The following is a 13,823-nucleotide window of genomic DNA, read 5'->3' as shown; positions in this document are numbered from 1 at the left end:
CAACTTCTAATTTAGGGTATTGTTGCCTTATTCTTTTGATTTGCTCTCCATTTATTTTCATTTTCTTTATTATTTTTTTATTTTTTTATTTTTTTAGTGTTTCTGAAGTTTGAACATTTGTGCTTAAAAGTGTGTATGTTTGGTCTATGTTCTTTGTAACTTGAGATAATTCCTATTGATCCTGAGATTGAAAAATCTCGTAGATCCCTTTGGAAATGTATCTCTAATCTAGAGAAGGTTGAGTCGTCTAAACTAAAAGCTATGGTCGAAAATTACCCACCAGTTCTCGATGAACAAATCCCGGAACCCTGAGCTCCCTGCCTACCTATGGTAGGAGAGCAACCCCTTCGGCCTTTTAGGGATTGCTTCATACCCAATGCATACACCTCGCCGTCGTGTATCTAGTTTTTGGATGTTCAGGTGGCGCAATTCAAGATTAAGACTTCAATCATCACGATGCTGCCCAACCTTCATAGGAACCCCATTGAAAATCCTTATCAGCATCTGGATGAGTTCTTGGAGATTTCCTTCACCATCCGTATACCTAATTTTAGTGATGATGCCCTTCATCTTATGCTTTTTCTGTTCTCTATAAAGGATAAGGCCAAATATTGGCTGACATCCTTAAAGCCAAATTCGGTGACCAACTGGGCCACCATGCAGCATGAATTTTTTAAAAAGTACTTCCCAATTGGGAAGATAACTAGCTGCGAAGGGAAATCACAACTTCCACCCAAACGGATGGGGAACTTTTCTTTGAGACCTAAGAGCATTTCAAGGACCTACTTCATAAATGCCCACATCATCAAGTCCCCAAGTGGCAATTAGTTCAAACTTTTTACGAAGGGTTAGCTGAGAGAAATAGGTCCATGGTTTTTGCATCGTGCAGAGGTACTTTCCTCACAAAGCACGAGAACAAGGCCTGGATTCTCTTTGAAAGTTTGGCTAAAAATTCTTAGCAGCACATGGATGCCACTCGTAAACTACCCAATCCAGCAACCTCTAAACGTAAGGGAGTTTACGAGTTGGCCACAAGCCAAGACCTAGCCCCTACCTTGCATGCCATATCCAAAAAATTATACTAGTGCTTGTCCTTAGGACCGCAGGCAATGGTGTGTGCAGAGGTTTGTGCAATCTGCTCTGGCCCTTCTCACACATGTTATAATTGCCCCTATACACATTCTCAGCCAGATCTTGTGCAAGAGGAAGTAAAGGCCACCCATAATTGGTATGATAAGCTGTCCAACAACCTTTATTTGAACACCTACAACCCCTGGTGAAAACAACATCCCAACTTATCCTCGAGACCGCAAGCTTTGGGTTTCCAATACCAAAGACCTCCACAAGCCCCTAATGCTTTGCATCCATGCCCATACCAAAACTTCCAAAATCATTCTGATTTAGGCCCCAGATCTTCAACCATTCAGCAGCTGCCTCCACCTAAATATGACACATTTCAAGAGATGGTGTTGAGAACCCTTAGGAACATTGAGGCTGATCTCCAAGAAGATCGGAAACTCTTTCACTCTCACTCCCAATCCATCGCAAAGCTAGAAGCCACCTTGGGGCAACTAGCTACTACCTTGAGTTGGAGAGACGAGGGAAAGTTGTCAAGTCAGCTTATAGTGAATCCTAGGGGACAATATGGGGTAGAATGTGAACCGGACACTCGTCCCTCATCATATCCTGAGCAAGCTCAAGAGTTAACCACCCTCCAAAGTGATAGGATGATGGATAAACAAGGCAAGGAGCAACCAAGCAAGGGAGAGAATGAGGATAAAAAGAGGGTAGTGCCCAACGTTGATTAAATATAAGTTCAACCACACTTTGAAAGTAAAAAGCAATCAAACAATTAATCACAATTTCCAAACCAACACATCCACAATTTATTTACCAAATATAAGTTCACTGCAGCACTATTAGATTGATGAAATCATTCAAGATTTAAGACTCTTGGACTATAAAACAAATCTTTATACCATCCAATCACAATCAATATAATATATATATATATATATTATATATATATATTATATATATATATATATATATGAAATTTCTTCTTCAATGTGATGTTCAATATAAAATCCAAGTACTCTTTCCAAACTTCTGAATTCAAATAAACTCTTAAGTTAATTTATCTTTGGGATGTTTAGCCAAGTAACGTACTCCCATAAGGTTTCCGCAAAGAATGGTTCAACCAACGTACTCCCTTTCGGTTTCTGCAACCCAAATCAAAATTAAACTTTAAGGTTTACTTGATTTCCAAATATACGTAATTTATATGATTTTCAAATTTAAACCATCCACGCAATTCAAATATGTACTAAAAATAAAGAACAGGGAAAAAGAGAGTGAGATGGAGATTTTTACGAGGTTCGGCTTATACCTAGCCTACGTTCTCGCCTTTGGAAAACCACCAAAGGATTCACTAAACCTGTTCCTTTAACGGGCAGAGTTACAACACTCCTTGGTTAAGACTAGAGCCTACCGTATCCAAACGATATCCCCTCGTCCGGTCACTCCTTAACTAGGCTAGAGCCCACCTCTCTAAGCAATATCCCCTTGATTAGCCAACGATCCAAACAACCATTGGAATCGTCAATCTACAGAAAATAAATCAAATAGATGCGTACAAATAATGCTCACACAAAGAGCTGATTAGTACACTTTAGAAACTAATATACTTAAAATTCAAAATATCAAAAGAATGAAGTAAGAAGCTCAATATAAATATCACCGGTTTACTTCTCTTTGATGAGGATCAAGAACTTAAATCAGATACTTCAAAGAAGTTGTAAAAGTTCAAAGATTTCTCAGAAATTTCACAGCAATTCAGAGCTTTAAAACAAATAGCAAGAAGCTTTGAGTGAAAGAGATCTTGAAAGAATTTTCAATGCTTGGTGTATTTTGATTCTCATAAACCATGTATATATAGGCTTCAAAAATACTTTCATTCGTGCTCCCCAAGTTTACTTGGAGTGCCCCCAAAGTTTCCAAAAATATTAGGGCGCAAGTCAATTAGATTTGAAAAAGAGAAGTTTGAAAAATCTGCCAGTTGCCGTACTTCGGTTGCCTGAAGTGCAACCTCAGTAGCCTGAAGTAGGTTCAGGAGCCTAAAAACTCAGGGTCAGGCGCTTGAAGATACACTGCCTATTTGATTTTCTTGAACAAAAATCTTCGGTTGCCTGAGGATTTAACCTCAGTCGCCTGGACAATACAAAATCACTTTCCTTCTTTCTTTTTCAAAGATATTTGGTTTCTTTGCTTTCTTACTTTTGAAAAACAATTTCTGGGGTTTTAAAATAAGATTTCTCAGTCCATCTTTATCCCCTAATGAGCTTCATTTCATTCACAATGACATTTTAAACTTTGAAGTACTTACATGAAGATTTCCTAACAATATGAACATTTCTTGTTCTTCGAAACTTTATGATCATCTTGAAGCTTTAGGTTCATTTCATCTTTAGATGTCTTTGTGCTTCCTGGTTTGATCACTTCATGACACAACATACACCTTTAAGCTTGTTGGTGATCTTTCGAAGCTTTGTTGAGTTTGGCTTTTTCAGATTCCTGAAAACATCATTACTTGAACACATAATATCATTAACCTTTTCTTCATTTGTTATCATCAAAACAAGAGGTGAAAGCCTAGTTAGGCTAACAATCTCCCCCTTTTTGATGATGACAAATAAGGAGCAAAAATTTCTAAAAAACTTGCAGAATGCTCCCCCTTACAATAAGCATAGATTCAAGTAATATTTCCCAATTTTTGCATTTGCATAGTTTATTTATATAGTCAATTTTCATATTGCATTTTTCAACATTCAGCATAGTATTCAGTACAGCATTTTATATAGTCAACATATATGTTTTCAACATTCAATTTCGTGCATATTCAATTCATCTCAATAATCAGCTCAAATATTCAATTTGTATTTTTGCTCTCTCTAAACCATCTCTCCCCCTTTGACATCATACAAAAAGGGTACTCAATTTTAATACAAAGAGCAAAGAACCATATAGATATGCATCTAAAGAACCAACATCACTAAGATGTGACCTATAGTAATACATCACTAAGAACTTGGTTTAGGAGCCTAGAGTTTAGAAAAAGTAGGGTTTCGTGTGTTTAAAATATAAGGACTTCGCGACTTCAGGAGCCTAAAGAATAAGTACAGGCGCCTGAAGAATTTTCTGGGCTAAAATTCAATAGGCAGTAGCTATTCGGTTGCCTGCGGTATGGAGCTCAGTCAACCAAAGTTCTTCAACTTCTGAAATTTCCTTGTTTCCTTGTTTTGAACCTTTCTAACTTATTTCCCTTATTGTATAATGGTTTAAGTTTCTCTTTTTATTGATGTACGCCTATCTTTTAACAGTACTTATGTTATAAGCTTTTAGAGTTTCCTTTTTGTTTCATTTAATCATCCAACCTTTATGGATCCTTCTACTCTCTATTTTATTTTTGGTACCCATATCTTCTTGGTTCCTTTTGATTTTTCAAGGGATGTTTCTTTTATTTTCCACACCTGTTTAGTCTTCACACCCTTTCTCTTAAATAGACATTCAAACTTGATATGCCCCTTTTTCTTACATTTATAGCATATTGTATTCATGTAGGCTTTATTAGATGTGGTAGCATAGTCTTTGGATTCTTTTGAGAAATATCCCATATACAAATTTTTTTTCCTTTTATTTTCAACTCCATTGAAACCAATGCCTTCTTTGTTCAATGACATTCTTTGTGAGCCAATCATCTTATCAAGACTTTCTTTTCCTTTAGTGAAGTTATGAATGATCTTATCTTTATCTTTGATTTGACTCTTGAGATCGTTTATTTCAATGTCTTTAATATTATCAACCTTCTTTTGTAATTTCTCTAATTCTAAAGATAATTTTCTTACATTATCCTCTAATTCAGAAATATATTTGTCTTTCTCATACATCGTAGAGGATAAGGATCGAAGGTCTTCTATCATTCTTTCATTTTTGCTTTCTAATTCTTTGATTTTCAAGTCTTTTTCCTTTTCGATAAGATTTTTGGATTCTAATTCTTTTGTCATAGATTCATTCTTACTTTCGATTTTCTTGATTCTAGAATCCTTTTCTCTTTCTGCAACCTTAAGGGTTTCTAACTCTTTTATTATACCTTCATTCATATTTTTCAATGAAGTATTTTGTTTAGTTACTTTAACCAGCATCTTATGAACTTTGAATAAATTATTTTGAAGTTCTTTATATGATGGCATGCTCTCATCATCGGATTCATCACTACAAGAATTATTTGAAGATTTAGATGAGGAGCTTTCCTCATTGTCCCAAGCCATAAAGCAAGTATAAGTGACCTCTTGGTCACTTGATTCATTTTCTGAACTACTTGTACTATCCCAAGTAGTGGCTTTCATGGCCTTCTTGTTTTTCTTTTTAGACTCTTTCTTTAATAGGGGGCATTCTAGTTTTATATGTCCAGTTTTATTGCAATTATAGCAAGTAGGGGTTTTATCTTTAGATTTCTTGGTACCAATATCTTTTTCATCTGATTTGGAGTCTTGGTTTCTTCTTTTGAATTTGTTTCTCCTTATAAGGATTTTTGCTAGCTTTTTAGATATAAAGGCTACTTCATCTTCATCTATCTCTTCGCTACTAAAGTTTTCTTTTGAGGCTTTGAAGGCTATTGTTTCTTGGACTTTGGTTTTCCCGCTCTTTTCAGTCATTGTCATTTTGTATGTGAGGAGAGAACCTATAAACTCATCTAAGGATGTGTTTTTCAGATTTCTACCTTCCATGATAGCAGTAGCCTTTGGTTCCCACATGGAGGGAAGGCCTCTTAGAATTTTTCTTATCATCTCACAAGTAGTGTAAGTTTTTCCTAAGGCATTTAGGGAATTTATTATATGAGTGAACCTAGTATACATGCTGGATATGGATTCATCCGGGTTCATTCTAAATGCTTCACATTCACTTGTAAGCATATCAACGCTATTATCCCTAACATTCGTTGTTCCTTCACGATGCATTTTTACATCCCACAGCTTCGGCAGATCGCTTAGCCCCGTTCATCTTCGGCGCAAGAGCGCTCGATTAGTGAGCTATTACGCACTCTTTCAAGGGTGGCTGCTTCTAGGCAAACCTCCTAGCTGTCTCTGCACCCCTACCTCCTTTATCACTGAGCGGTCATGTCTTGCTTTTACTGCTATATCGGGAGTTACTCCACGTATTGCTTGACGTAAAACAGAGAGTGGATTTGTTTCTGTCTTTTGTTGAATCTTTTTCACGGCTCGATAGAGAATTTGATAAGCCAATGATTTTTTTCCGTGTTTCAGAATACGGTTAACCAACATGTTAACTAATCGATTACGATAAATTGGATCGGATTTTGCAGTTCCTTCATATGTTACTTCTAGCTTCTCCCATATCTCCTTAGCGGATTTGCAGGCCATTACTCTATTAAATTCATTAGAATCCAAGGCACAATATAAAGCATTTATAACACTTGAATTTGTTTGGAGCATTTTATAATCTTGATCAGTCTTATCTTTCTTCTCTTTTGGGATTTTTTTTCCATCTACTATCTTAGTGGGAATTTGATCTCCATCTATAACAACTTCCTATACTTTCCAATTCATCATTTGGAGATAGATTTGCATTCTCTTTTTCCAAAACGTGTAGTTCAAACCACAAAAGATAGGAGGCCTAGTTGAAGATTGTCCCTCTCCAAAGGGAGCTTTGCCTAAGTTAGCCATTATGATCTTTCTATAGCTACTAATTAAGATTTTCTATAACCCCGCTCTGATACCAATTGAAATTAGGAATAGCTTCCCAATAGGGGGGGTGAATTGGCTTATTAAAACTTTATCTTTAGTTCTTTTAAAATCCTTAACTTCTTTTCCAATTCTTGGACTTGTTTATTTATTTTGTCAATCAAACAAGAACTTGATTTCTTTTGAACAATCAATCAACAATACAATTAAACACAATTAAACATTCAATCTTGAACCACACTTTGAAAGTAAAAAACAATCAAACAATTAATCACAATTTCCAAACCAACACATCCACAATTTATTTACCAAATATAAGTTCACTGCAACACTATTAGATTGATGAAATCATTCAAGATTTAAGACTCTTGGACTATAAAACAAATCTTTATACCATCCAATCACAATAAATATAATATATGTAACTTTCAGCTTTTCATGTTTTCAGCCCTGTGATGAATGTGAGTTTTGAAAAAATCCCTGTATATATGAAATTTCTTTTTCAATATGATGTTCAATATAAAATCCAATTAATCTTTCCAAACTTCTGAATTCAAATAAACTCTTAAGTTAATTTATCTTTGGGATGTTTAGCCAAGTAACGTACTCCCGTATGGTTTCCGCAAAGAATGGTTCAACCAACGTACTCCCTTTCGGTTTCTGCAACCCAAATCAAAATCAAACTTTAAGGTTTACTTCATTTCCAAATATACGTAGTTTATATGATTTTCAAATTTAAACCATTGACACAATTTAAATATGTACTGAAAATAAAGAATAGGGAAAGAGAGAGTGAGACGGAGATTTTTACGAGGTTTGGCTTATACCCAGCCTACGTCCTCGCCTTTGGCAAACCACCAAAGGATTCACTAAACCTGTTCCTTTAATGGGCGGAACAATACCTTTACAACACTCCTTGGTTAAGGCTAGAGCCCGCCTTCTCCAAACGATATCCCCTCGTCCGGTCACTCCTTAACTAAGCTAAAGCCCACCTCTCTAAGCAATATCCCCTTACTTAGCCAACGATCTAAACAACCATTGGAATCATCAATCTACAGAAAATAAATCAAATAGATGCGTACAAATAATGCTCACACAAAGGGCTGATTAGTACACTTTAGAAACTAATATACTTAAAATTCAAAATATCAAAAGAATGAAGTAAGAAGCTCAATATAAATATCACCGGTTTACTTCTCTTTGATGAGGATCAAGAACTTAAATCAGATACTTCAAAGAAGTTGTAAAAGATCAAAGATTTCTCATAAATTTCGCAGCAATTCAGAGCTTTAAAACAAATAGCAAGAAGCTTTGAGTGAAAGAGATCTTGAAAGAATTTTCAATGCTTGGTGTATTTTGATTCTCATAAACCATGTATATATAGGCTTCAAAAATACTTTCATTCATGCTCCACAAGTTTACTTGGAGTGCCCCCAAATTTTCCAAAAATATTAGGGCGTAAGTCAATTAGATTTGAAAAGGAGAAGTTTAAAAATTTGCTCGTTGCCGTACTTCGGTTGCCTGAAGTGCAACCTCAGTAGTAGGTTCAAGAGCCTGAAGACACAGGGTCAGGCGCCTAAAGATACACTACCTGTTTGATTTTCTTCAAAAAAAATCTTCGGTTGCCTAAGGATTTAACCTCAGTCGCCTGGACAATACAAAATCACTTTCCTTCTTTCCTTTTCAAAAATATTTGGTTTCTTTGCTTTCTTACTTTTGAAAAACATTTTTTGGGGTTTTAAAATAAAGTTTCTTAGTCCATCTTTATCCCCTAATGAGCTTCATTTCATTCACAATGAATTTTTTAACTTTGAAGTACTTACATTAAGATTTCCTAACAATATGAACATTTCTTGTTCTTTAAAACTTCATGATCATCTTGAAGCTTTAGGTTCATTTCATCTTCAGATGTCTTTGTACTTTTTGGTTTGATCACTTCATGACACAACATACACCTTTAAGCTTGTCGGTGATCTTTCGAAGCTTTGTTGAGTTTGGCTTTTTCATATTCCTGAAAACATCATTTCTTGAACACATAATATCATTAATGTTTTCTTCATTTGTTATCATCAAGACAAGAGGTGAAAGCCTTGTTAGGCTAACACATGCTTTTGTTTAATTTCTTTCCAGTAGTTGGATAGAAAATACCCTCAAAAATATCATCTTTTACTTCTTTTCATAAGAAGGCTTTAGTAAACTAATTTGGATGAGATCTCACAATTTCGTTTTAAGTTTCCGTGGATCGACACCCAACTTACCCACTTTCTATTGAACTTGGGATTAGTTAGGTTATATAAATTTTATATTTGGTAGTTAAGGACCCAAGCCTTAGCGAGCCTACTAGTTTTGATGATTTAAACAAGCTTATAGTAAAAAACATCATTTTAAACAAAACCTAGGCACTTTGCATATTTGTTCATTCATTCACAGGTGCTCAAACTCTCTTGTTGTCTAATCTTGTTCGATTCAATCCTTAAGAGAGTTGTGTGAGGTTTTCTTTGTATTTGTTATCAGCTCAAAGTTAAGGAGCATCTCTTTGTAATCATTTACTTATTGTAAGGTTCTTTGTGAACCATTAGGTGAAGGTTCTGTGTGAACCAAAGTGAAGGCTCTGTGTGAGCTTGTAGGGTTGTGCACCCAAGTTGTAAGGCTTGCTCCACCAGGGTAGGAGCCTTTATAGTGGATTGTGGAATCCTTAGCATGGTGCTAAGGTGTGGACGTAGGCTTGGTGCTAAACCACGTTAAAACGCAGTGTTAAGCTTCTCTCTCCCTACTCTTTATTGTTTATCTTGTGCATGATTTACATTCCATATATTTTGATATAATTCCTCAAATCTTGCCAAGTATTTTATTTTGTAGAGAACTCTCAAATACGCTAAAAGAGAAATTCACCCCCCCCCCTTCTCTGACTCTATATTGCATATCCACTGTGGGGGACACGTATATACTCCCAAGCTACGACTTTTTAACACACCTAAACATCTAACTTAAACCTGAGTGGTAAACTGATAGTGCATCTGGATCCATTATGATCCTGCTGGTATACCAAGCTATAACTCCCTGCATTATGAAAAATGTCATTTCTGCCCTGAGGTTGTAGCTCAACTTGCGTCATATCTCCATTGCTGTTGTAGTTTTCTAGCATCTGTTTCTTTTCCTTTACCTGACTATGCTCCACCATGGCTTTCTCCCCAAAAACCATGTCTCCAATGATCACCACCTTGTTTTCCATTGGATCAACCAGCTTGAAGTCACCTTTCTTATATCCCAAAAAGATGTACTATTCAAACATTATGCCAAGCTTAGATCTCACCTTACAAGAAACGTGCATGATTGAACATCCAAACACTCTCACACCAAAGTGGTCTACTACATAACCTGTCTAAACCTCTTCTATAACTCTCCCATCTAATGATACCCTTGGTGATCAATTAAACGAGAAACGTGCCACTCACTGACTTCACCAAGAAGTTCCTTACAAACCCTACACACAACTTGTCATCACAAAACTCCTTAAACAGAACCAGCATACTCAATACCAATTTCTGACTTGAGGATCTCCCTCCCGATCTGGTTTTCCACCTTAGCCACAAGCTAAACCTGGCAAGCATTTTTTGCTTATGCCACATGAGATACACCAAGACCTTTTGCGATAAACCCACAAAATACATATGTCCATCCTGTGATGCTATCCTCACCATTCCCCAAACATCTGAATAAATGTAGTCACTCATATGTCTTGACCGCATATGCCAAAAAATGGTATCATCTGACTCGGATTCTACAGCTACAACTCAATCTACAACTAATGTACCCTGTAGTGCATAGATATTTCCTGCTAACTTCTGTCCCTTCATCACCATCAAGTCACCTTCACACACCTTCATTATCCCACATTAAGACTTTTAACTATATCCGTTGCAATCTAAAGTGACCAATGAAATCACATTCTTCCTTAGATTTGGTACATGTCTTACATCACATTATTTCTCACAACACTATCATACATCTTAATTCTAACATTTCCTATTCCAACTATTTGCATGCAACATCATTTCCCATTAGAATCGAACCAGGATTTACTAACATGTAGGTACTGAACCAATTTCTATTTAGTATCATATGATCAGAATATCCCGAATCTAGGATCCAAGAATTCGGGAGGTGTTTTGAACCCGATGAAATAGAAAGTATATCACCATCACTACTCCAAGAGTCTCCTTCTTCAACTACATTCGCAGATTTTAACGAATCCTCTTGATTTTCTACATTCCCCTTCTTCCACTCCGGACACTCTAGTTTTATGTGCCCAATTTTTTCGCACTTAAAACACCTTATGTCCTTCTTATTTTCGGATTAGGATTGAGACTTATTATGATTCAATTGTAGAAACCTGAACCCATAAAATAAAGAGTAAATAAGAAAACAAGAAAAGGGAATTTAAAAAGGGGCCATCAATAGGACTCGTCGACGAATCCCTTGTTTTTGTCGTTGAACTCCCTTCTGTAACTCGTTGACGAAATTCATGCATCGACAACAAAGAGATCCAAAATGAAAGGAAGATATCAGACTTAAGGTTCGTCGATGAACCCTTCTTTCGTCGACGAATGTTCTTCTATGGTTTTTCGATGAAGGTCCCATTTTGTCGACGAATTGTGCTAGGTCAAAGGGTTATAAATAGAATTTTTGTTGTTTCTTCATTAAATAAACTTAATTTCCTCTCTCTCTCTCTCTCTCTCTCTCTCTCTCTCTCTCTCTCTCTCTCTCTCTCTCTCTCTCTCTCTCTCTCTCCCACAAACCCTCACTATTCTCTCTTTGATTTCTCATTGTTCATCGCCCGAATCAACGATCGGAAGTTACCACGAGGATCTAGGGGCAATTCTCTACAAGTCTAGCAGAGTAGATTTTTGAATTGGACTTTTCAGGCACCAGTCCAAAACTAGGGTAAGTAGGGTATTTTAGGGTTTTATTGTTAATTTGGAGTGTATAGGGCCTAGGAAATGCTAAATGGGAAATATTCTGAGGGATGAGTTGATTAATTTGGGAAATGTAATTTCAGGGTTTTGATCTTCAAATGCCCCAGGGCATGGATTTAGGGTTCCCAGTAAGCCAATTAAGGGGATTATATTATGTCAGTTAATTTTGGAATATGGACCGATTAAATTACAATATGTGATTTTCTAAACGAATTGGATATATGAAAAGGATGGTTTTGACTATTATATGTTTTAGGGAAAATTCACGTGATTGGTTTGAAATCTCGTATTTTCTACAAAATAAATAGTCTAGGTTAAACAAAACCCTAGAGATGCTCAGACCCTATTTTCAGCAATTTATGTCTTTCCCCATTAGTTTATTTTATTTATGATTTATCAAATAAAAATTGTGTGGCATGAGAATAGTTTTTAAATGGTAAATATATGAGTAGAATGTTTTTACTGATAATACATAGTGCCAAGATTTGATATGACGGTTGAGGGCCGAGATTTAATATGACCAATAGGGGCCGAGATTTAAGAGAGTTAATAATTGATAGGTTTTATATGAAATGAGAATAAAGCAGTTTTTATAATGTAAATTGTCATATATGATTCTAGAGCCCTATGGATATGAATTGTGATGTTATGAGCACAGTACCGTTGCTATATGTTGGCAGAGTGCAATCACACAGGGATGATAGTGTGATGATGGATAGATGATTTGGTGACTTAGGCCACAGTACTACTCTGAGGTTTTTGCCAGAGGGCCCCATCCGAGGCAGTTTCCAAGTGACCATAGGTAGGCGCAATCCTACTTACTACCTTTACTAACTCAGCTATGGTCGGCCGGCCATGTGTTGAGTCCAACCTTCGGGCTGCACAACCCGTAATAGGGGGAAGCATGTCATATAAGATTATAATAGCGTGACGACGCTAATACAGCAGTCCAGGTTGTATCTTTTATGCATATATGGGCAAATTTACTATAAAAGGACTATTTTGAGCAGACAGTTTATTATTCAGAAAGTATGTATTTTCAAATATAAAGTGTAGTACAGTTTAAATGTTATTTCATATTCAGTTAAATAATGGAAGTTTTATATTCACACGAGAACTCATGTTAGCCACACACTGATAGTAATATAATCCGTCTTACTGAGAAGTGTCTCACCCCATCATACAAATTATTTTTTAGGTCCTCTAGGGAACCGTATCTAGCTTACCCCGGGCCTGGGATTAGACTTCTAGGAGTGGTTATCAAAACTGGTGAGATACTAGATATCTTATTTGTTATTTTGGGATTGTAATATGTAAATAGATAGTGGCATGTATGTATTTGGGAAAAGATAGAACTCTAGTAAAGTGTTTGGGTGTTTTAGAAATCTTTCGTTGTATGGTTAAATTTCAGTAATGGTAGGCGCACCCGGGATTCCCTGGTTAGGGTGGGTTGTAATTATATATGCTATATATGGTATCATATATATATATATATATGCTTTACTAGCACTACAGGCCACGTGGCAGGTCGGTGCACTACAGGTGGTATTAGAGCCTAGGTTGCTAGGTTCTGCAGACTAGGTCAGATGATTTTACTAGAGTATAGGTTTAAGTAGGATAAGGAAAGGAATGGGTAGAATATGAAATTTTAAGTTTTGCTTCGTAAGCCTAGAGATAGAAATCCCTTGATGGACTTCTTTATTTTTTTGGATCAGTCAATGGGTTCAGAAAACCACGACAATCCATTGATGGTTTTGTTTCCAAGCAGAGAGGCAAGAACTTAAAAACAAGAATGGGAATATGAATTTGGCAGAGTATGTCATAAAGAATTAGGCCGGTATTTGGAATTTATTTAAAGTAGCAATTTAGTGTTATAATTGCACCAAACGTGGTAGGATATTAGAATTCTAAATTTTTTTTGGTTACGTCTATGGGATGGATCCCAGGGACAGTCACGCTGTCGTCGGAGGTAGTCGAAGTGAGGGAGCTGCCCAAGAGGGTGGCAATGATACTACAGTGGCACTTTGGGACTTTGCCCATGTAGAGGCCCAAAGAATTATAGAAATTAAGTAAATAAAAGAAAGGA

The 13,823-nt window shown here is 36.3% G+C and overlaps 1 non-coding gene across 1 annotated transcript; it reads right to left on the bottom strand.

Moving 5' to 3' along the window:
* Positions 1 to 705: 705 nt before the first annotated feature.
* LOC131163195 (small nucleolar RNA R71) lies at positions 706 to 811 on the bottom strand. The gene has a single exon (XR_009138972.1). It is a non-coding gene; the product is annotated as a small nucleolar RNA R71 (small nucleolar RNA).
* Between the last annotated feature and the right edge of the window lie 13,012 nt (positions 812 to 13,823).

Source organism: Malania oleifera, chromosome 8 (assembly GCF_029873635.1).
Source record: "Malania oleifera isolate guangnan ecotype guangnan chromosome 8, ASM2987363v1, whole genome shotgun sequence".
NCBI lineage: Eukaryota > Viridiplantae > Streptophyta > Magnoliopsida > Santalales > Ximeniaceae > Malania > Malania oleifera.
This window is presented reverse-complemented; position numbering and strand designations above follow the sequence as displayed.